The sequence below is a fragment of the Solanum stenotomum genome, chromosome 11 (assembly GCF_019186545.1).
Source record: "Solanum stenotomum isolate F172 chromosome 11, ASM1918654v1, whole genome shotgun sequence".
Lineage (NCBI taxonomy): Eukaryota > Viridiplantae > Streptophyta > Magnoliopsida > Solanales > Solanaceae > Solanum > Solanum stenotomum.
Window position 1 is genome coordinate 21,851,441 of NC_064292.1, and position 25,130 is coordinate 21,876,570.

Consider the following 25,130-nt stretch of genomic DNA (forward strand, 5'->3'; position numbering starts at 1 on the left):
ACATCCATAGAACCCACTTCACCTCCCCCTTGAGGTCTAGGAACATTGATAGCAAATCCCCGGTTGACATGAGGGTTTCCTCGGCCTTGATGAAATCTAGCACCCTTAGGGAACCTATTCTCCAATCGGGCCCTCTTGGCCTCGTGCCCCCTTCTCTTCCTCAATTTCTCCTCCTCCATTTGCTCGGCATAAGTCATCAACCGAGACAAATCCATATCTCCAATGAGCATAGCGGACCGACACTCCTCACTAACCAAGTCGGATACACCCATCACAAATTTGTTCATCCTCGACCTAGAGTCGGCCACCAAGTGAGGTGCATACTTGGAGAGTTGGACAAATTTGAGGGCATACTCCCTCACACTCATAGCTCCTTGCTTCAAGTTCATGAACTCCACCAACTTTGCCTCCCTAAGCTCAAGAGGGAAGAACCTATTAAGGAAAGCAAGTTTAAACTCCTCCCACAACACCACATAGCCATTACCTTTCTCACCCTTCCATTGATCAAACCAAATTTGAGCAACCCCCTTGAGTTGGTAGGCCGCCAATTCCGCCTTCTCACAAGCACCAACATCCATAATGGTCAAGATTTTGCATACCTCATCGATGAACTCTTGCGGGTCCTCATCCACCTTTGAACCATGGAAGACCGGAGGGTTCATCCTCATGAAATCTCTCACCCTTTCCCCCGGGGTGGTAGTTCGAGGAGCTTGGGCTCCTTGTTGCACTTGGTTAGCTACCACTTGTGCAAGCATGGTGAGTGCATCACGGAGCTCACCATTGGTGGGTGGCTCTTCCGGTGATCGGGCCCGTCTTCCCCTCATGTTTGGCATGATGATCTAGCAATCCAAAGAACAAGCGTTAGGGAGGAATCACCTTATCGCACTCTAAGCACGACATAGAACATGAAGAAGGGAAACCTTTCCTAAAACGTTTTGTAGCCTCCCATTCATAGTCGTGGCGCGCTTCACAACCATGATTAGGACTCTACTCAACGCGGTGTGTTGGACTCCGAGGATTTAACAACCTAGTGCTCTGATACCAAGCTTGTCACGACCCAAGCCTAGGGCCTAGACGTGACATGGCGAATGAGGAACCCGAAGGAACCCCAAACAAGCCTCTCAAACTTGTCATCACACTTCATCGGTCGCGGAAGTACAATCAACATTAATTAACGGGAAATAGGGACTAAGGGCAAACCATTTCAAAATGACATCATAGAACAAGAGTCAAGCTCATTTACAAAATACTTGTCCAACGCACACCTCTACATACATAGATAGGACGGGGGCCATGACATACTACCGGCTCCCCTCATAGTCAAAATACAATTGCAAGCTAAAGTCTCAAAACATAGGAGTAGGAAACATAACATAGCCCTCGAATCATTGAGGACTCACCAACAAACTCGGATAAGCACCGTACTAGCCACGTGAATGGAGAGAAGGATCAAGAGTAGCTCCGGTCCCTACATGGTGACATCATGTAGGCAAAATATGCGTTAGTACTTGGAATGTACTAAGTATGCGGGGTGCAACACAACAATAGACAAGGACACAATCGAAATACAAGAAATAGTTTCATAGGCATTATGAATAACAATATGAGGATGCATGATCAAAGTGAAGTCAAAACATGTTTAAGTAAATCTATACTAATAGTAGATATCATATGTGTATGCATGATCCAACCAATCTATAACCCCAACTTAGGATGGGGGATGCCGTTCACACCCGGACACCCTGGTGGCAAGGTATAAACCCCTCACATGGTTGATGTTGGTCACACCCCAAGCATCCTAGGTGGTGAGATATAAACCTCTCACATGGTTGATGTTGGTCACACCCCAAGCATCCTAGGTGGTGAGATATAAACCTCTCACATGGTTGATGTTGGTCACACCCCAAGCATCCTAGGTGGTGAGATATAAACCTCTCACATGGTTGTCCGGTTCTTTTCCCCCGGACCGGGCATGGTCATGCAACACTTTATATAGGAAATTCCCATTAGGCTCTAATGCAATCTCACGTATGGAATGAACATATACACAAGCTTAGTTTGTCATCAACACATCTCTGGATTGCCATACATCTCATAACTCAAGCTTTAAAGCATCGATTCATCAATTCTCCATAGTTGGACATTTTGTCAAACACCTTGAAGGCATGTAATGGAATCAAAGAGCATGGAAAATAGGGTAGTAATTATGCAGCCAAACCAGTGAACAACCTACAACAACACCTTTTAACACCCACAATACCACATGAAAATCTCCACATCCATTCCAAATTTAGATTCAAGTTCTAGAGTCACAACATGCTCAAAACAATCACTTTTCATGTTTAAAATTCAATGTGCAGGAAATTATTACAAAGAACAAGACTAATTTATGAATCTTAACTTAAACCATGAATTAGTGAGTAGAATAGAGTCTAGGCACTATGGGTGGAAGGACCCATGAGTTCAACACCACATACCTTGAGTTCTTATGAAGGTCTTGAGAGTGTCTTCAATGGAAGCTTGGAACTTGGAGCAAGAGTCTCTTCAATCTTGAGGAAGGTTTTGGATTAGGGTTCTTGAGAGAACTTGAGAGAAAATGTGTCTAAGTATGGGAGAGGTGTTTTGGGAAATGTTTTAGAGATGGGAATTGAACTAATGGTATATAGGAAATAACATATGCCCTTTGGAAAAATGGTCCAACACTTAGAAAAAAAAATGAGGCGGGTGAACAGTAAAAACGCTCACTGGAAATTGCATTTCCTGCCGGACAGATTTTACGAAAATGGGCATAACTTCTTCGTCCGAACTCCGAATGAGGTGAAACGAAGTGCGTTAGGTAGCTAACTCAAAGGGCTTTCCATGGATATGTTATGGGCCACCCAATTATTTGTGTGCTAGGAGATATGACCCTCCAAAGTAGACCCTCGAAAAAGGCTTCACTTGGAAATTTCGGATTTTGATACGGTTGCTCTAAAATTTGGGTTAGACCCATTTCCCACTCAATTTGACCCCCTAAACAAGAATATGAAGTCGGATTTTTGAAAAACGGAACGGATTTTTTTTTATATATAGCTAAACAAGTTTCCGGTAACTTCCGAAGCACATTTTTAAGAACTTTTTGGGTCATTTCAATTCCACTAGGCGTCATTTTTCCGAATCTTGAAGAAAGTTATTAGTGTAATTTGGGGATCTCTGGATCCCATTAATTCTTGAGAGGATTCTTTTCCCAAAGGTGTTCCTATTCTATTTCTCAACCTTTGTTTGGAAAAGGGCGATGGCTTCATTGAGTGGGTTGTGAGGTATAAATGATTCATTGACTAGGCCTTTAAAACTTGGGTGTCTACACCACATAGGTTTCATTTTGAAGTGCCTATTGCTTGGACTGAGCATATTTTACTCAGATTTACTAGAAGGGGAGAATGGTTAGAGAGGGTATGCGAAAGGTGGTAATACTAGACTTCGGGTACTTAAGGGTCCATGAGTCATTTGTCTTGCATCTTTCCAACCTTTCAAGAATAAGGTTTCTTTGGTTCTTGTACCTCTTGTTGTCCAGGTGTACTTACTTCCTTTGTAGTCTAGGTCTATCATTTTACATTGGTTGAGTAATTTCTAAAGGGTGTTACCTCTATTTGTTTTAATGCTTCTTCCCCAAAACTTATATTTTGCTTGGAGGACCTCATTAAAATCACCTCCCATGAACCAATTCCCATAATAGCTCTGGGAGATTTCTAGGGCGAGCATAATGGCAGAAAATAACCACAAATCGGGAAGGGTACTTACCTTTACCATGATATGAATGCCTTAGGAGGTCATAAAGATATTGTCTAGCTTCAGTTCTTCCTATTTCCTCATGATGAAGATTTCTCTAAAGAGGCCTTCAGTAGCCGATTGAATATGGGCATCAAAACCCAGATCCTTAGAAATCCTGAAATGTTCCATCATCTTGGTTTCCAAGAAGACTAACATTTTTGTCTTGTGGAGATTCACCCATGCCTTGCATTTCCTTCTAAAACTCACATTATATTCTCCCCTAACATTCCAATTGATAAAATTCATACGGATTGTTGATGTTGGTGGATTCTCTATTTTGACCTTCCATTTTTCCACATGGGGTTTCTTTGACTCCTTCAAAGGGTTCAATATTGCTTCCGGGCGGATTTCCTTTCTCTGATTCCCCAAATTCAAAGTGAGATTCTTCACCATGGGTGGACATATTACCAAATAGCTTCGTTGTATGGCTTGCTGATCTCTTTCTCTACCTTTTCTTCAAAATAGTAGACTTCAATGTTTTGTTCCCCTAAAGCTTGAAGCATTTCTTCCATTTATTTTTTTGCTATGTCTGAGAGCTTCTAACGCTAAAAGAGTTCCCCTATTTTTTGCTTGCATCCCCACTGTTCCTTTCCATAGGAAACCATAGGGTAAACTATGCGTTCAGAACATGTGGGGTTATCAAGGGACCCGAAAAGAAACGCAAAATATGGTGAACTTGGGACATGAGTGAGTTCACCTCATGGGTGGTCATCTGCATCAAGTCTCCATATAGGTGTGCATGTAGCACTGTCTGTAGCAAGAGTTGCTGGACAAAGCCTTCTACTGCCAAGTTCATCCATTCTTTTATGACTTGTGCCACAAAACATGGACCCTTGATTGTTATGGAGATCAGTTGAGTACTGAAGTTTAGATTCATAGTGAGTTGATGGCCATGGAGTGCCAGCTCAAGCCATGACTCTTTGTTGTTTCGGTTATGGAGCCATCACAAAGCACCTTGTCTCTGGTGTTAAGTTGGTGTGTGGGTTATCTTCAAATTTTGGAATGTCCAATTTCCTTTGGGATATTTTCGGGCATACTAATGGAGTGGTGGTGGTTGGAGTTACAGTTAATTTATGTGATGATCATTGTCATATCCTCTCTACTAATATGATTATTGTTCTTCTTAGTGGAGAGATGACATTTTTTTCTCAACAACGATTGCCTTCTCTGAGTGTGAAGTTGTAGAGTTGTTCTTCTTTTGGGGATCATTTACTCTTAATGTACTTGGATTGGTGGGACTGGCTCCATTAATCTTTTGTAGCATTAATTCTTATAGGCGAGAAGATTTATCATTTTTCCCAGAAGATATTTGAACTATCATGTGGGGTCCTTCGTATCAATGGTGGCATTTTTTCTCATTTTTCTTTCCTAAGGGGCATTTATGGTTGTACCGGGTTTTGTTTCACCTTTTCGATTGTTCTCTTACCTTTTCTTCCTTTTTCCCTTTGTTGTTTCCGTTCTTCTATGTTGAAGCTCATTAAAAACTTCATGGGAACGAGATGTGGAGGGAAGTTTTTTTTGGGGAAGGGGGTGGAAGAGGGGGGNGGGGGGGGGGGGGGGGGGTTAGTGAACTTACCTATTTTGGCATCGAAAGCTTTTACACTTGTGGTTGTCTCTTTTGCTTTCTTTTTGTGTGTCTTGTTCTTATTTTTGAAAATTGACTTTATGCCATTGATCTCTGTTGGGTGTTTTGTGCTTTATCTATGTGCTTATTTACTTTGAATTAGGTACTTTTTAGAACGAACAATATTTTTTGATGTGGCCAATTCTTATGCACTCTGTACACACAACATCTTCCCCTTCATAGATGACTTCTTAGAGATGGTTTCCTATTTTGATGTATATTTTAACTGTACCCACCTCTCTCTTAGTGTGGTTGAGGTGCTTGTATCAATTTTTAAGAGAGTTTCTAGTTTCTTACCCATTTTTTCTAGGAAGGATTTATCATAGAATTTAATTGGAAGTTGTGAAAGATTGATCCATATTACACTATGGATAAGTGTGGATTCTTTTAGGGTGAAGTTTGGTTCCCAATTTTAACTGAAAAGAAACTGTCTAGGTTGAACCAAGGTCCTCCATCAAGATCTTTTTGCATATTTTTTTGCATTTGTGAACTTTTCTATGTAAAATCCCCACCCCAAGTCAATTAGAGTTAGACTCTCAGTAGGCTTTCATAGCTTTATTAGCTTATTTTTGATGTATTGAAGAGTTATCTTCTTTCCTATTAATATTACGAGAATCTCCATGGAAGATAGACCCTCTTTTTTCTTCTTCAGAGAGATTTAATAAGTCTCTGGCTTCCTCTACATCTATCGTTACCTTTGAATTCACCCAGGTGTTGACTTTCTTTTGTTGTGGGGAAAAGTGATTGATATCTGGTTGTTTGTTCAATTACACATCTAGGAACAATTATTTTTTCAACAAGTCTTCTTGAATCTTCATTTATTCATTAGGGGATCCGGTGGTTCCGGAGTTCGAAAGGTAGGGGACGTTGTGTTAGAGTTAGGTGACATGATTGTTGTCTCTCCTAATGATCTTTCTCAGAGAGAGTTCACTAGAAAGTCACGATTGAAATATGACTGTGAATCACTAATTTCACTTGACTTTTATTAATTATTTGTTTAGTTTACTAAAAAATTAAGAGATTTTTTTTAAATTTGACAATGTATGATTTTCAGGTAAGGGTGAGCTCAACACTGTCATAAGTAAAAACAATCTCCTGAATAATATAAATGATACTCTAAAGGACAATAACGTTGATAGCGGCTCAAAACTTTCCATAAGAGTTGAAAAGGATGAAAACTACTACCCCTTGAAGCAAGGGAAACCAAGGAAAACAAAATTTCGCTCAATTATTGACATATATAAAATAATTATATTCATAGGTTACACATATATATTTAGTTTTCAAGTAATATTGCTTAAAAACTAGTTATAATTAAGGTTTTTTTTTACAAATTTTTAGCATTTTTTAACAATAGCTATTATTCTTTCACCCCTTTTAGCATTTATGTATTTTACAAAATTGGACAACACAAAATATTGTTTAACTTATTTTAATCAGCTGATGAAATTCTCTTTCATTTCACAGGGTAAGAATAGACTCTCATCACCTAAGGATGAATATAACGGGAGTCACTTGAATACGTTAGAGAACAAAAAATTGAAGTACACATCGAAGACAAAAGAGGAAAAGATCAAAAGGGAACTTTTGAGGAGATACTACCTAATAAGCAAAAAGATATTAATGGTCATCGATTTTTAATTGATTCTAGATGTTACAATTGATTTATAGTGTTAATTATTTTATTATTTATTTGATTGTACATGATTTTCAGGTGAGTCTGAAAGCATCAGTGAATATAGCCTAGCGAATAATTTGAATCGTAGAATGGATAATAATGTTGACAATACAAATGATGAAAATGATGAGGGATGCCCTGTAAGTAAAGAAATATCAAGGAAAGAGGAGCATGATCCCATTATAGTCATTTGCAAGGTAATTATTCATCACATATGTCTATTTACATGAAATTTTAATGAACACGCCTATTACATTTCACAATATATTTTTCTATAATTGATCATTTATAAAAGTAACAATGTATACTTGAAATTGTTACATAATGAGATGTTTGAAGAATGCAACGGAAGCAACATAAGAAAAGATCAAAATAATTCTTTTGAGGAGGAACTACCAGACCAAGAACAACAACAACAACAACAAAATCTCAACTCTCTGGTTGACACTTGCGAGGTAGTTGTTCATCACTTATGTCTATTTACATGAGTTTTTCACTAAGCACTCTCATTGTACTCCGCGATATATTTTCTATCTCTAAGAATTTATAAAAGAAACAATGTGGATGAATTTACAGGAGTTAGAAAATGAGATATTTGAAGAACCCAACAGAAGAAACATAAGAAATGATCAAAATGATTCTTTCGAGAAGGAACTATCAAGCCAACAACAAGAAGACGAAAATATCAATTCTTTGGTTGACACTTGCGAGGTAATTGATCATCACTTATATCTATTTACACGAGCTTTTCATTAAAAATGTTCATTGTACTACATAACATATTTTTCTCTTCAAGCATTTATAAAGAAATAAAGTGGATTTACAGGTCGTAGAAAATGAGATATTCAAAGAACCCAACGGAAGCAACATAAAAAATGATCAAAAGAATTCTTTTGAGGAGGAGCTACCCGAGCAACAACAACAAGATATCAATGGTACTTAAGAAATTTTATATCTTACAAACTAAACTTATGTTAATTATTTTACTTTTTTAATTCAAAAGTAGAAATGAATCATAAATTTGAATCAATGAGTGCAAAGTAATTGAAATCCTTAGATCGAAATGGAACACAACATAGTGGTAGCCTAAAATATAGTCATTAGATCGAAGATCTAGTCCCAATTTTTGAACTTATAATTTATTTCATGTATATCATGCAATCTCACATATATTTTTCAGGTGAGTTAGAGCTCAAAAAAGTTACATGTGAAGGTATTTTAAATGACAATATTATCAATTGTGGATCAAAACTTTTGACAAGAGATGAAAAGGAATTATCATGTCACACAAGGAATACCTAGAAATATAAAATTTCGTTGTATCAATAACCTCTATAAGGTAATTCACATAAGCCTTATGTCCATCTTACTTAGTAACATAAAATATTTTTGATAAGTTTCTAGTATTCTCAAATAGTTTACTTTTTCTTCACTTTTGGTTATTAGATAATTGACAAATAAGACAAATTATTAAATTTATTTTGATTATCTCATCACATTTCCTTGCATTTTACAGTGTACTGAAAGATTATTATCCGTTGGAGCTGAATTTAGTTGGAATATTCGAACTAAAGAAGATTCAAATATGCATCACTTAGAAAAAAGCAGATTCAAGCATCAAAATAAATAAATAAAATGTTGTCCGTAAGAGAAAAGAGAGAGATAACAAAATCTACAATGGAAAAAAGGATGCTTTAACTTCTTCCCCTAGCTTCAAGATAACCATTTCTTTGATTTCTATCTCCAAGATTGTCTTTAATCATTTCTTTGAATGTTGAATTTTATCATTTGGCAATTATAACTTTAAATTTAAATCGCCTTATAAACTTGTTAATTACTTTTTCAATTCTTTTTTATCACCTATCCTTTAGGTTTATTTTCAATATTCATTAACGAAAAGGTGTGATCTCGCTCAATTAAATAAATTGCATTCAAATTAAAGTGGAGTTTATTTACCCTAATTTCATTAGGAAAGTCATTTTTCGCATTTTAATGAGCTTATTTTCTTAGAAAAATATTTGACCAACAGAGCATGAAAATAGAAAAACATTATTCCCTGTATCGCACACACCCTTAGATATCCAACTTTCCAACCATGAAGATAAATCAAAAGCATTCTAAATGTCTTTGATAACTCTCAAACTATCCTTAAAATAAGTTCAAAGAGTAAGTGGTCATCGTCAATTATAAATATCCAACTAAGAGTCGAGGTCGAATCTTACAGTGAGTGATATAGTGTAGGGAATTCTATCAAGAAATTTGAAATGTAAATCAATTCATTTGTAGTAGTAAGAATAAAGGGTGGATTATTACACAAAATTTATTAAAAATGATTTTCGTATCAAGAATCACAATTAAACTAAGATTTCAGAAATTCAATCAAGTAACAAGTAATCTAAGGGTGCGGGGATTGAAAATCAATGACATATAAGGGTAATGTCATGACCAAAGTCTATACCCTAGTCTAGACACAGTACCTAGGACCACAAATGATCCTGAGCTAACCTTAAATTACCATATCAAGCATATCATGTAAACTATTGCGGAAACTAAAACATATCCTTAATGAAGAATTCAATAAACTCGATGAGACTATATTACTAAGGTCTGAATAAAGACTCTCTTACTTTAGAATGAAAATATAAGTTTGCCGGGACATGGCCCCCAATTGCCTCAAAACAAAGACAACATAAGGCAAATAGTTGACAATCTAAAACAAAGGAGTTACCAAATGAGGAGGGTTCACCAAACACTAATTGGGAGTACTACAACCTCATTAGCCATAAATCTAAGTGTGAATACCAAAATCTACATCATAAAAATATGAAGCATAGAGAAATGTATGCGTTAGTATGTGGAATGTACTGAGTAAGTAAGGAGGACACTAGAATAATCATTTAAAGAATCATGAAAAAGATGGTGAAATAAAACTTCCAAGATCATATATATAGTAAGAAGTGTTGAACAGAAAATAGTTGGAGTCCATAATCAATTATTATAAAAATCTCTTTTCAAAGTACATATACATATAGTTGAGTCTTTTTCAGTAGTCTAGGATAATCATATAAATCACATAGCATACTTAAAATGAACTATATAGACCTAAAAACATATCCTGAAATTTTCATAATCGAGGAGTTTCTTATAATCGACATACACCATGCGAGCTCATGATGTCCCAAAAGGAGGGCTGCCCTATACCTTGCCAGAGTATAAGACCATATCATATCTCTGTGCATCCACTAATCTGAGCCTCTCAGGGCTAGAAGGTCAACTGACAAAGCGGTGAAACATAATCCTACATTGGCGCATAGTAATGGGATTGAGTTTTCTAAACTCGCATCCTCTCGGTACTAAATAGTCCTCCCAAAATAACATATATTCATATAATGCTCATATGTATGAAAATCATGAATCATCTTGAATCATATATGAGGCTAAGCTCAAAAAATCATATCTTAAAGTAACATGTATTTAGGTTGTAATTCATGCTTAAAATTTATAAAGGTTTGAATGACCATAGAATCATGCTAAAATCAGTACCTTAAGGTTTCAAAATCAAAGTGAAACTATAAAAACAAGAATTTATGAAGAAATATCATAATTTCATAAAATGCCCTAGCTTTGCTTCTAACAATCTTATGAAATTCTTGAGAATCAAAATACTTTAGGCATGAGAGCGAAGGAATACTCTCATTGAAGTCTTACATACCTTAACTTTAAAGTTTGAGGATGAATCGGGATTGAAATCTCTAAAGTTCTTGTTCTTTGAAGTGTTGGGAAGGAAAAAGAGGGAGAAAAGTTTATTGTAACTTATCAAATCTGAATGAATAAGGGTTTTTGGAGAGGTTATTGGATGTGGGTTGGGATTTTTGAATGAGGAAATGACAAAAATACCCCTAATAGAATGTGAAAAGAAGAGAAAACTAAAATAATTTTTGGGAGCGTGCGCGTCCGCACAGTTGAAGCCTTGACCATGCGGCACTTGATGCACACCTAGCAGTAGTAATGCCTTTGTCGCGTTGTTGCACGACGGATGTCTACTACGCACAATGGATTGTGCAAAATATGTAGTGCCTAGTAAAATGGACATAACTTTTAGCACATAAAGAAAGAAGGCTTCATGGCCTTTCGTTTTCTTGGTATTAGGCCACAAAACTCTTCATATACTAGAAGTCCCTTATACGTTAGTTCACATCTAATATACTTTCCACAGTTAAGAATAATCTCAACACATATACATACAATTATAAGCCATAGAGTTTGAGCCTATATGCATATGGAGGATGGTTTGAATCTTTACTTAGAACTTGTGGGGCATTATAATATCTCCCCCTTGGGATTATTCATCCTCGAATGAAGATCAAACTAGAATAGAAATGTGAATAGAGTAAGCTAAGATTTATTTGTGCTATTTGAGCTATATATAATACTTTAAAATATTTTTTTCCAACAATAGAGGTCTAACAATCAACAATAAATAATTTAGAAGCACGAGCGAAAAACGTAAAAACTAGCATAGACCAGAACAACATAAACTAGGTAGAGGACTTAGCCTCTATTGGCCTCTATTAGACTTCAAAAGAGAACTCTTATAACATTATAGGGAAGGAATAACATAAATAATTCATGTGAGACACCGACATAGATTCATAAAGTATGAACGATATAGATTGAACATCAACCACACACCATCTGAAGTTACTTGACCTGGAAATGTGGAAAGAATAACTCTACTATGACTTAAGTGACACGAATGATGGCTTTTAAACTTATCAACACTTCACAACTACGCTTATTTTCTTGAATAATATTCTTCATCGGGTGCAACTTGTAACCCTCAGAAGGATACATGTGTCTACTTCTATTCAAGTCTGAGTCTAACCACATGCTCTCACAATGTTCAAGCCTAATCTGAACTCACAAATTGTTACACATAAAATGAACATACAAATCCTATATTTCTATGGGAAATTTCATCCCAAGAATACAACTTCTTACCACACTATCCAAATAATCTCAAGTTCAAATAATGAAGCTACTAGTGCATAATGCATTTATCCATATGTTATCAACATAATATTAAAGCCTATCACGATGACCACTTCATGGACTTCAAGGTAACAAATCCATCTAATACTATCTTGCTTTCCTAGCTTCTTTATAAGCTGAGATTTTCAAGGATTACTACCAAGAGACACACCAAGACTTTTTACCTAACTATTTCATACAATAGTTCTTTGATATCCCTCCACTTTTATAGCCTTAGATAAAATAAACATATCCTGATCTTCACAATAAGAGAAAAACTACCTTCTTATCTAAAATCATCATTTAACTATTATGAATACTGTAACACCTCAGATTTAAAAAGGGCTAGAAAGGGACAAACGAGCAATTCCATGGACCCAAAATGGACCATGAACCATTCATGGCATTTCACCCTAGATGGGCTGTGTAGGTGTCCATGACCCATTAAGGGCATCGTGAGACCATCTAGGACTATCCCTTGGCAGGAGTCACCTGGACGATGCCCTAGACGGCCGATGGTGACTTGGACGATCCGTCTATCGGTCCGTACAAATCATGCAGACAATGAGGTTTCAACAAAGGTCAATGTGAAGGGCCACAGATGCCTAGACGGTCCATGAAGCTTCACATGAATCGTGAAATCCTCTGTGAAAGAGACTTATCTAACATTGAATTTTGGGTCAACATCAAACAATTATATCTTTCAGTACAAAGTGAATTAGGTGGCGCATGACCTATCAAATTAATGATCTTTGAGTCCTCTTTCCAACTCCACCAAGTTTGCCTAATTCCGATCCCAGAGAAAAAAATTATGCCCGTGTTAGAGAGCTCCTATCGGGTAGGGCATCATCACGACCTTCTAGACGGGCAATGATTCTCTAGACGACCCGTGAAACCCCTCATGAGAGGCACTTCATCAACTTTAAGTCACATTCATTTTAGTCATTTATCAATTATTTTAACCCAATAGTATGTCATTTATCCTATACCCTAGGCCCTATATAAACATTTTTCACCCAAATCTCCCAATTCAGTTCACTCTCTTAAATTCCCAAAAGTTGTTAAAGTTCATCCTCTCAAATATTTATCTCTCTAAGGAAGAAGTCTAGGATTCAAGATAAATCTCTAATTGACCATTTTCTTGAGGACTTTGAACTCCAAGGTATTATGGTCTTCACTTATGGAGCTCTTTCCTCCATAGGGTTCCTAAAATCCCTAATTTGTAAAGTTAGAGTCCCCAATCAAATTAGGGTTTTATTCAATTGTCATGGGTTCCCTTCAATGTTGATCCAATTGATTGATTTATGTCACTATATGCATGAATAGAAGAAATTACATTTTTTAAGTTGAATACCCCATGAACCCATACATGACCCATGATTTCTAGACTATGATGATATGATGTGGGTTTTGAAATATGAAAGATGAATTTATGAAGATGTGAATGTTCTTTATGAAATTGATGAAAAATGATTTAAGCTGCTTTGAGAGTAAAGAATCAATTTTGTTGTTGTTGTTGTGAAAGGATTTTTCACATACTACTCAGTACATGAATGTGAAAGGGTTGTTCACATAAGTATTCTTAAGGTTGAAAGGTTGTCTCAACTAAACTTTGAATTAGGTAGGTTCTATTCTAATGAAACCTAGCTTGGATCGGCTACTTGATGTGTCTTCCATGGATGGTAAGACAAGCGTCGATTATCCATGTCTCTTAATGTTAAAGAAAGTAAAGACTAATGACTTTTCTGTGGGATTTACTCTTAGCACCGAGAGAATATTGAGATGGAAGCTCTCCCGTAGCTTGAGGCCGGGGTGTTTAGTAGCAATCTCCTTATCCCATAAACTATGTGCCACCCTAGGTTGTCTTAGATAGAAATTAGCTAGTGGATCCATGTAAACTAGAAATTATGGTTCTTACCTTGGAAAGTAAGGACATCTCTTTTCAGTGTGGGATAGACACCAGATTCCATGTTATAGCTCACATGGTCTATATGTCGATTAATGGATACTTCTCACAATAATGAACTAAGGTTACTTCTAGAAGTATCACACAAGTGTTTTAAAGATGCTTAGCTTGCACTAACCATGATTATGAGTTATGTTTTCTAATCATTTATCTTATGATTTAGCTTTGTCATTGCATGTCATGAAAAGTCCTTTTAGCATGAGTTTTTTTTAATTCTTTTACATTGCTCCGTACTTGGTATATTCTTTGTTCTAACACATACTCTTGCCTACATTATTTCACTAATGTAGGGTCCGACACTCCTATTCCGCATCCTCGTGGCTAGTGATTACCGTAGTAGCTTTTGAAGATTGGTGAGTTCTCATGTTCCGAGGATTGATCTCCTTATTTCTTATTGTCTTTACTTCTCGGATATTGTATGTGATGTGTGGGTTACATCCTAATCACTCTTGATGTAATAGATGGCTTTGAGACTTGGTTAGACTTCCACTTCATTTTGTCAAACTCTTTGATATAAAACTGCCTTTGAACTCACTTTAAATTATATTATCTTGTATGATGCATGCTAAGTGGCTTGTGTAGGGCCCTCTCGGGGTCCTATACGTCATGTCACGTCTAGGGATTAGTTTGGGTCGTATCAATGATGGTCTTTAATGACTAAAAGTCAATTTATTACGATGAAATTAAACGTGAAGAACATATTACATTGTTTTATACAATGAGTGATGCTCTTTACCGACTTTAAGTCAATTCAATGTGATGAATATAATCATGAAGAATAGAGAATCATTTAGATTGTGTAATACAATGAGTTTTGCTATTTCCCAACTTTAAATTAAATTCATTTAATCATTTTTCGTTGTGATTAGACTATATTAATTTATAATATATTATTTATAAATTGAAGAAGGGTCTAAAATATCCTTAAAGTATCAGAATTAGTACAAAAATACCCCTCGTTTACCTTTTTGCCTTAAAATATCCTTGGGGTTAACCTTTAGGGACCTATAATGTCATTTTCACAAACGGACTACTTAGTCTATATAATTAACTATTTCATTTATTACATGACATTTTGTAATTGGTTGAAAAATTAATTAATTAAAACTTAAATTATCCTACCCAAACCCGGATCCACCTGACTAAAACTAACTGACCCACCCTTTCTAAACCCATTACCCATCCTTTCTTAACCCACCCAAACCCGGATCCATCCGACTAAAACGAACCGACCCACCCTTTCTAAACCCACTACCATCCTTTCTTAACTCAATTCTTAAAGAAAACCCGACACACTAAACCCTAAAAGGGTTTAGGGTTTTCTTTAAGAAATGGGTTAAGAAAGGATGGGTAATGGGTTTAGAAAGGGTGGGTCGGTTAGTTTTAGTCGGGTGGATCCGGGGTTGGGTAGGATAACTTAAGTTTTAATTAATTAAATTTTCAACCAATTACATAATGCAATGTAATAAATGAAATAGTTAATGATAAGGACTAAGTAGTCCGTTTGCGAAAATGGCATTATAGGTCCCTAAAGGTTAACCCCTAGGGTATTTTGAGGCCAAAGGTAAATGAGTGGTATTTTTGTACCAATTTCGATACTTTAAGGGTATTTTAAACCCTTCTCCATTAAAAAATTAAGCAATTTTATTCATTAAATAATTGAGTCAAAAATTTATAAAATAAATATGTTTGGTGATTATAAACGAATGTTATTGCCCCGTAAATGGTCAAATGTCAAATAACTAGTCTTTAGGTCCCGTGTTCGAGTCTAGGTTAGGTCCCATCCCCCCATTTTAGTTATAGAACTCTCTTTTTGCGTGAATTCACAAATTTGAAATGTCTTTTTTGAAAAAAAAAGCCCAAAAGACTATTTTGATGAAGTTTAAATTTTTCAATATCACACAAGTATTATTGGTTGTGCCTCAACCATATTATTTTGATGATTTTAAAAATTCATTTATTTTTGAAATGACTTGGTTTTAGTCCTTAAATTAATCATCATTAGTTAATTCAACAACGAGTTAAAATCTTTTAAGAAAAATTATACAGAAAAAAGCTCACCAATGGGTAAGTGTGAGCACACTTATAAATATTCTAAAATCCCTTGTTCTTCAATATTATTTTAATAAATAATTCTTTTTAAATTTTGTATTGGGTGTGTATTGCACTTATAGTTGATCTTTAAGTTAAAAGTCTAAAATCAATAAAAAACATAAATCGGGGAAAGAAGGCTATAATTATAAAGGAGTTCAATTTTTTAATCATATTAACAAATATGGGGGGAAAGGCTAAAATTTGGATTGATATTAATTTATTTATTCATATTTGATTTTTGATAAAATAGACTACTAAGAAAATGGGAGATCTAACATACTTATGAGGAACATAGGAAAATTTGAAAAAATGAAAGCGGGAGAGTGTGTGGTGATAAATGAGAACACTTGTAAAAAAAGTTAAGGGTCTCACACAACTATTGTTGGCTGTTCCTCAATCATATTAAAAAAATTCGATAAATTTATATACTAGAGATAAGATCATTTGTCAACGAGGGTCTTTTGAATCCAAATGAAAGTGAAACCACAATAAATAATGTATAGATTTTCATGTAGTTTACAAAATTTAAATAATCAAATTAGTGTTAGTACATAATTAAGATGGAGAAATTATATTAAATCTCTTTGACACTATCCATTCATAATATGTTTGTTTGAATGAAGATGAAAATATATATTAATCAACCAACCCAATACGACTCAAAAAATTTTATTTAAGAAAGAAAAAGGAAATGACGAACACAAACACACTATAAGTTTAGCGCTCGCTAGTTGAAGATAGTATAGTAAAAAGATCGTCTCCACATGGATTAGTACACATAATAATTCAATCAAATCTCGCTAACTATTATTCAAGTGATAAAAAGAAGAGAGTTGGTTGGTGTTATGAATCACTGACATATACTAAATGATAATTAGAAACAATTGATAACTACGAAGTTTAATATCAATATAGGGTATAAGACGAAACATACTTAATGATAGTTGGAAATTTACAACCTTCATTTATCACATCTAAAGTTCTATCAATTCTCTTGAATTCGATACTTGATTAGAGTATCCTTGAGCCTTGGATTTCTCTTCCGAGTAAATCTCAAGTTAAAGAATAAACTAATTATAACCCAATGATTCTAATATGCAAGAACATGTTAATGAATATTCTTAAGGAAGTAATGACCTTCAACTATTTTTCCTTGAGATTCAATCAATAATTATAACAAGCTCTTTCGATTACTTTAGAGAAAATATATTGATTCAAATCAACAAAACTATGCAATAATATTCACCAATTTATTACTCTTTCAATTAAATAAAATAATGAACATAGTTGCAATTTAATTCAAACTCGCATAACAAGTTCAAGCATAAGAATGAAAAATCAAAATCCCAACAAATTCATAATACACCATGTTTGTCAAATACCGTCTATGTATCTACTCCATGGAAGAGAATAAAACTATTAAGAGCAAAGATGAAAAAGAAGACATAGAAATCAAAGTTTGAATCCCAACTTCCATTTTGAATTCGAGTAGTGTACTTCGTGTCCCCCCTTCTCTTCTTCAAAACCTAGCTCTTCTTGGCTCCTTTTTTTTTGATACCCTAGCCATTGGGAAAGCTCCTGCATCACATAACATAGGGTTCCCTACGAAATTCCAAAAAAAAACCTTTCTTTAGTGATTTCATGCTGCTATGCCGTGCGGGCAAGCCATTGAGAGCCCAAGCGCGCAACTGGCGAGCAGAGAGGCAGTAGCTTCAAAACCCACCGCACATCCACGCTACCAGGAGTGTCATACCCCGAGGCTACCCCTTTGATGTAACACAGGACATAGGATCACGAGTGACCCCAAGCTAACCCTTTGTCTGGCATATATCAAGCATATTGAGAATCACTGAATAAGACATACACTATGCGGAAGCTAAAACATGGATAACTAAAAGTGGGGAATATCTAGCTAGTCTGAATGTATCAAACATACTAAGAGTTTAATAACAACTGAAAGATAAACTTTACAATTCAAGTTGATTTTACTACTATGTCTGAAAAGCCTCTAACTGAGTTGAGTTGCAGGGATATGCCCCCCCAGCTAACTCTAACAAAACTGAATACTGAATAATAAGACTAAATTAAAAGTATGTCTATTGTCCTCAAGGTATGAGGACTCACCATTCAAGGTGCTGAAATGTGGACCTACAATTGATCCTAAGCGCGATCTGGATGCTGAGTACCTGAACCTACATCATGAAAGGATGTATCGCAGAGTATGTGTTAGTACTTGGAATGTACTGAGCATGCATAATATAGATACTAAGATGAACAAATATATAGAAGTTGAACAAAGTATAATTGAGCAATGGCATAAACTGAGTAAGAAAGTAAATACTGAAACATAACTGAAAAGCTAAACTGAATGTAATGACCAAGTACTAATCATAAAAATACATGCTGAGCTGAATGCTGAAGTACATACTGAAAACCTGACCAAATGCACTAAGAGTCTGATTTTGGGAGGTACTATTAAAAAACATAAACCACGTGAGCTAAACGTGGAGTCGGATGTATACGCCCCATCGAGAGGACCCAATATACCTTGCCAGGGGTATAAAGGCATGCCTGGCGTGATCACTAAATCTGATGCCAAAAAGAGGGGACTTATAATCCTACAGGGGCGCATAGTTCTGGGACTATGAGGGTACGCTGAACCCTAGTCCAACTCGGTGCTAAGTCTACTCCCAATTGAATATGTATATGACTGAAATATTGAATGGCTAAAAATATTAACATACAATCTGAGAATATAACACTTATATACTGATAATGTGACATTCAAAATCTGAAGCATGATTATCTATTTAACTGCCCAAACAAGTATAATTAATGAACTAAGAGAATTATACAAATTAGGGTTTTGAGTTTCATACAAGGAATTAAGCAAAGTTTCCAAGAAAACCTTATATTTAGAATATGGATTATAGAGAAGCTAAAATCACAATAAATTCCTAAGATTTTACAAACCCTAGGTCTAAACAAGATATGGAGAATCAAGAAAACTGACTGAATTCTATGGACCCAGTGGATGAAAGGAACCCACTAGTGAAATGCCACATACTTGGTGACGAAATCTATGGAGAAATCCTTCGTTTTCGGGGCTAAACTTGAAAAGAACCTTCTGCTAGTTCTTGAGGGGCTGGTCGACTTTCCTCTTCTTTTTGGCTCTAATTTTGATGAATTTTGTAAATAATGGTTTTTGATAGGTTCTAACTAGATCATCAGGCTTAAACTGAGTAAAACGACGTCGTTTAGGTGCCCAATGCACATAGGAAAAGAAAAAAATGACCCTAACTTAAAAGTTGATGAGGCCCTTCCACGGAGCCACTGACGAACCATCAAAGGGACCACGGCCCGTCAAGTGGGTCTTGGTTCATGGGCCAATGTCTACTAGTTCTGGAACTCCCATCTACGGTCCAATTCACAGACCGTGTGAAGAACTACGGACCGTGAAGGTCACTATGGTTCTTCACTTGGGGCTAGGGGTCTGTTGTCTCAAGATGATGGACCTATCCACGGCCCGTCATCGAGACCATGGCTTGTGGTGGGCTCTGTGGTTTTATGTCAGAGCCTTGTTAGCCCTGCCTTGCTTCTACGAGCCATCCCACGGCTCGTGTGGGGATCCATATCCTGTGAAGGGGCTCGTTGTCCTCCAAAATTTTCTATTTCGACCCCTGTTTCTGTTAAATAGTCCAAGTCTGATTTCTGAGGTGTTACAATATCTCCCCTTGGGAACATTCATCCTAGAATGAAGTCAAAATAAGCTGAGTAGGGAGGGAATGAGCTGCAATCCCTACCACTAAGTACTAGAAATTGATATATGACTGAACTGAGTTCTAAGAACATGCAAATATGTTGAAATGCAAGAACAACTGAAGGAACAAGATACTAAGACTGAATTCACGCAAGGGTAACTGAAAGACTGGAGAGAGGAACTATTACCTGAAGCTGAAACAAAATCGGAAGGAAAGAGGTGAGGCTGCTTCCCAAGTAGCTCTTTTTACGGACTGACTCCTCCACAAAACCTTCACTGAAGCGACTTCTTTATTTCTCAACCTACAAACCTGACGGTCAAGAATTTCAACCTACAGTTCTTCATAAGTGAGACTATCATTCACAGCCACACTCTCTAATGGTACAATTGATGATGAATCACCCACACACTTCTTCAACAAGGAAATGTGAAAGACTGGATGAACCCCTGCTAGTTCTGCTGGCGACACTAACTCAAAAGCCACATTACCAACCCTTTTCAGGATTCTATAAGGACCTACATATCTTGGACTGAGCTTCCATTTCTTGTCAAATCTCAGCGCCCCCTTAATAGATGACACCTTCAAGAAAACCCAATCATCGATTTGGAACTCTAAGTCCCTTTTCCTCCCATGTTCATAGGAATTCTGATGACTCTGAGCTGCCTTTAGTCTATCTTTGATGAGTTAAACTTTCTCCATAGCCTCATGAACCGAATCTGGCCCTATCAAGGATGTTCACCTACTTCAAGCCAACCAATCGGTAACCTGCTTCTACGCCCATATAGTGCCTCATACGGGGCCATCTGAATACTGGAATGAAAGATATTATTATAGGCAAACTCTATGAGAGGTACGTTATCTTCCTAACTACCCTTGAAATCGATCACACAAGCTCTCAACATGTCCTCTAAGATCTTAATAGTACGCTCTGCCTGACCATTTATCTGTGGATGAAATGTTGTACTGAAATTTACCTGAGTACCAAGACCTTTCTGAAATGATTTCTAGAAATGAGTGGTAAACTGAGGGCCTCTATCTGAGATGATAGACAAGGGAACCCCATGCAGCCTGACTATCTCATGGATGTAGAGTTTGGCGTAGTCCTCCGCTAAATCTGTAGTTTTGATCGCCAAGAAGTGATCGGACTTAGTAACTCTGTCCATTATTACCCAAATGGATTCATGCTGTCTGCGAGTACGAGGTAAACCCGTTATGAAGTCCATGTTTATCACTTCCCACTTCCATGTAGGAATGTTAATCTCCTGAGTCATACCTCCTGGTTTTTGATGTTCTACGTTAACTTGTTGACAATTAGGACACGTAACCACAAAGTCTGCTATGTCTCTATTCATGCAGCTCCACCAAAACACTTCCTGTAGATCACGATACATCTTAGTTGCATCTGGATGAATGGAATACCTAGATTTATGAGCTTCTGTAAGGATTTGCTGCCTCAACTCACCCACATTAGGAACACATAAGTGACCCTGGTAATGACGTACACCATCTCCCCCTTGGGAGAAAACCTCAACTTTCTACTAATGAACCACACCTTTCAACAAGTAATATAGGATCACAATCCTGTTTTTCCATAACCTCCGCTACTAATGAAGATTTTGATCCATTCTGAACTACTACTCCACCATCTGATGTGTCTGTAAGGCAAACTCTTAAGCGACCAAGCTGGTGAACATCTTTGGATAGCTCTTTCCTTTCTTCTTCAACATGTGCTACACTACCCATGGACAACCTGCTGAGAGCATCGACCACTACATTGGCCTTACCGGGATGGTAGAGCACATTTATGTAATAATTCTTGAGGAATTCAAGCCATCTCCTCCGATGAAGATTCAACTCTTTCTGGGTGAACACATAGTGGAGGCTCTTATGATCTGTTAATACATCAACATGAACACCATACAAGTAGTGTCACCAAGTCTTTAGGGAAAATACTACAGTTCAAGCCAGATGTCATGAGTTGGGTAGTTCTTCTCATGGACCTTAAGCTTACTAGAAACATAAGCTATGACCTTACCTCGCTGCATTAACACACAACCTACACTAACGCTAGATGAATCACAATAAATCACATAACCGTTTGAACCATTTCGTAGAGTCAAGGCTGGAGTTGTAGTCAACCTAGTCTTCAGTTCTGAGAAGCTCTTCTCACACTCATCTCACCACTAAAATTTGACCTTTTTCTGAGTCAACTTGGTCAATGGGGAAACTATGGATGAAAATCCTTCAACAAATGTCCTGTAATAACCGAAAAAATCCAAGAAACTCCTGTTATCAATTGGAGAGGCGAGTCTGGGTTAGTGCTGTACTGCCTTAATAATATGTGGATCCACTCGGATCCCTTCGCTGGATACCACATGACCAAGGAAAGCGACATACTGTAACCAGAATTCACATTTGCTAAACTTAGCGAATAGCTGGCGATCTTTGAGTGTTTGCAGAATAACTCTCATATGATTCACATGCTCCTCTTCACTCCGAGAATAACTTAAGATATCATCAATAAAAATGATAATGAACAAGCCCAAATACTGTTTGAACACCCTGTTCATCAAGTCCATGAAAGCTGCAAGAGCATTTGTTAGTCCAAAAAAATAACTACAAATTCATAATGACCATACCGAGTTCTGAAAGTTATCTTCGAAATGTCACTATCCCTGACTTTGAGCTAATGATAGCCGGATCTGAGGTCTATCTTAGAAAAGTAACTAGCATCCAGAAGTTGGTCAAACAAGACATCAATCCTGGGGATGAGATACTTATTCTTGATTGTGACTTTGTTCAACTGCCGATAGTCAGTGCACATTCTGAAAGAACCATCCTTCGTTTTCACGAATAATACTGGAGCACCCCATGGAGAATTACTAGGTTTGATTAATCCCTTATCTAGAAGGTCTTTCAACCGCTCTTTCAATTCCTTAAGCTCAGCTGGAGCCATTCTGTAATGAGGAATCGAAATGGGATGGGTATCTGGAAGGAGATCTATTCCAAAGTTGATTTCCCTTTCGTGAGGAAATCCAGGAAGCTATTTTGGAAAAACTTCTGGAAACTTATTTACTACTGGGACTAACTCAAGAGTTGGGGCTTCAGAGTTTGAATCCTTAACTCGAAAAAGATGACACATATACCCTTTGGAAATTATTTTTCTGGCCTTAAGGTAAGAGATAAATCGACCCATAGGCATTGAGCTACTACCCTTACACTCTAAGACTAGCTCATTTGAAAACTGAAATCGAACCATTCTGGTTCTACAATCAACTGAAGCATAACATGAATATAACCAATCCATTCCCAGAATGATATCAAAATCTACCATTTCTAACTCTACAAGATCTACCGAGGTGAATTTCTGAGAGACTGTGACAGGGCAATTTCTGTTTACCCGTCTAGCTATAACTGGGTAACCAACTGGAGTAGAGACTGAGAAGGGTTCTGAAAGAATTTCTGGACTGAGACCGAAGTTTAATGCTATATAGGGAGTTAGAAAAAATAGTGTAGCCCCTAGGTCTAACAATGCATAAATATCTAAATGAAAGACTTGTAACATACCAGTGACCACATCAAGAGAATTTTCCTGGTCCTGGCGAGCCTGGAGAGCATACAACATGTTCTGGCGCTGACTGCCACCTGTACAAGATGAAGCACCCTGCTGAGTTGGGCGACCTGTTGGTGCTGCTTGAGCTATAGACTGAGCCCTATTATTGTTACCAACTTTCCCCTACCTGCAAAAAGTACAATCCTTCAACTTATGGAAAGACTTACCACACCCAAAGCACCCTTCCTTGCCTACAAGATACTCTCTCGGATGGTTCTTACCACACTTTGGGCAAGTTGGAAAAGTCTGATTACCTGAAGCACTACCTGTGACTTAGAGCCTAATGATATCCTTTTATGTTCCTGTCGAAACCTAGGGGATGGAACACTAGCTGATAAAGGTGCTGGGGCTATTGACCTCTGCTGAAACTATGAGCGATTTCCACCACTCAACTTTTGCTGCGATTATTGATAGTTTCATGTTCTAGCCATTTTGTTATCCTTAGCTAATTCCCTAAGCTTATCTCCCTCAACTTGCTGAGCATAAGTCATTAGTCTGGCGATATCCATATTCCCTAGAATCATAACATTCTTGCACTCAGTCTTCACCAGATCGGATACCCCAAACAAGATACCCCAAACAAGAACTTACTCATTTGTGCCCTAGGATCGGCAACCATGTGTGGAGCATACCTAGAGAGCTGGGTGAATTTCAGCCCGTACTCTTTGACCGACATATAGCCCTACTTCAAGTTCATAAACTCTTGTGCCTTAGCTTCTCTCTATTCCCTTGGGAAGAACTTGTCCAGAAAAGCTCTAGTAAAGCAATCCCAAGTCACATGAGCTGCATCCGCACCCCTATTTTATTTCCACTGAGTGAACCAGATATGAGCCACATCCTTAAGTTGGTAGAATGCCAACTAAACCTTCTCAGTTCCAGTCACTTGCATTACTCCAAGAATTTTCTTAACCTCATCAATAAAGTTTTGTGGGTCCTCACCAATCTTCGACCCCAGAAACTCTGGCAGATTCATCCGAACAAAATCTTGAACCCTAGCTGCAGCTGATCTACCATTTGTGTTAGTAGGAACTAGGACCTGCTGATTATTCTGATTGGCCACACTCTGAGGCAAGAGTTGGATCATATTCTGAAATTCTCCATTCGTAACCTCATTGTTTGAGATTGGAGGAATTGCCTTAGCATTGTGTGCATTATCATTCCATGCGTTAGCTCTATAAGGAGGCATGATCTGAAACGCATAACGACGGATTAGAAAAGAGAAGTTGGATCACACCCACACACAATAAAAATAACGAAGGAAGTGAAGGTTTTCTTAAAACACTTCGTAGCCTCCCTCTCATAGATGTGGTGCACTTTACACCCATGAAAAAGACTCTACTTAGTGCAGCTTTCAGATATCCTAGGACTCTTGAACCTAATGCTCTGATAACAAGTTTTTCACGCCCCGAGGCTATCCCCTTGACGTAAAGTGACCCCAAGCTAACCCTGTGGTTGGCATATATCAAGCATACTAAGAATCACTGAATAAGACATATACTATGCAGAAACTAAACCATGGATAACTAAAAGTGGGGAATACCCAGCTAGTCTGA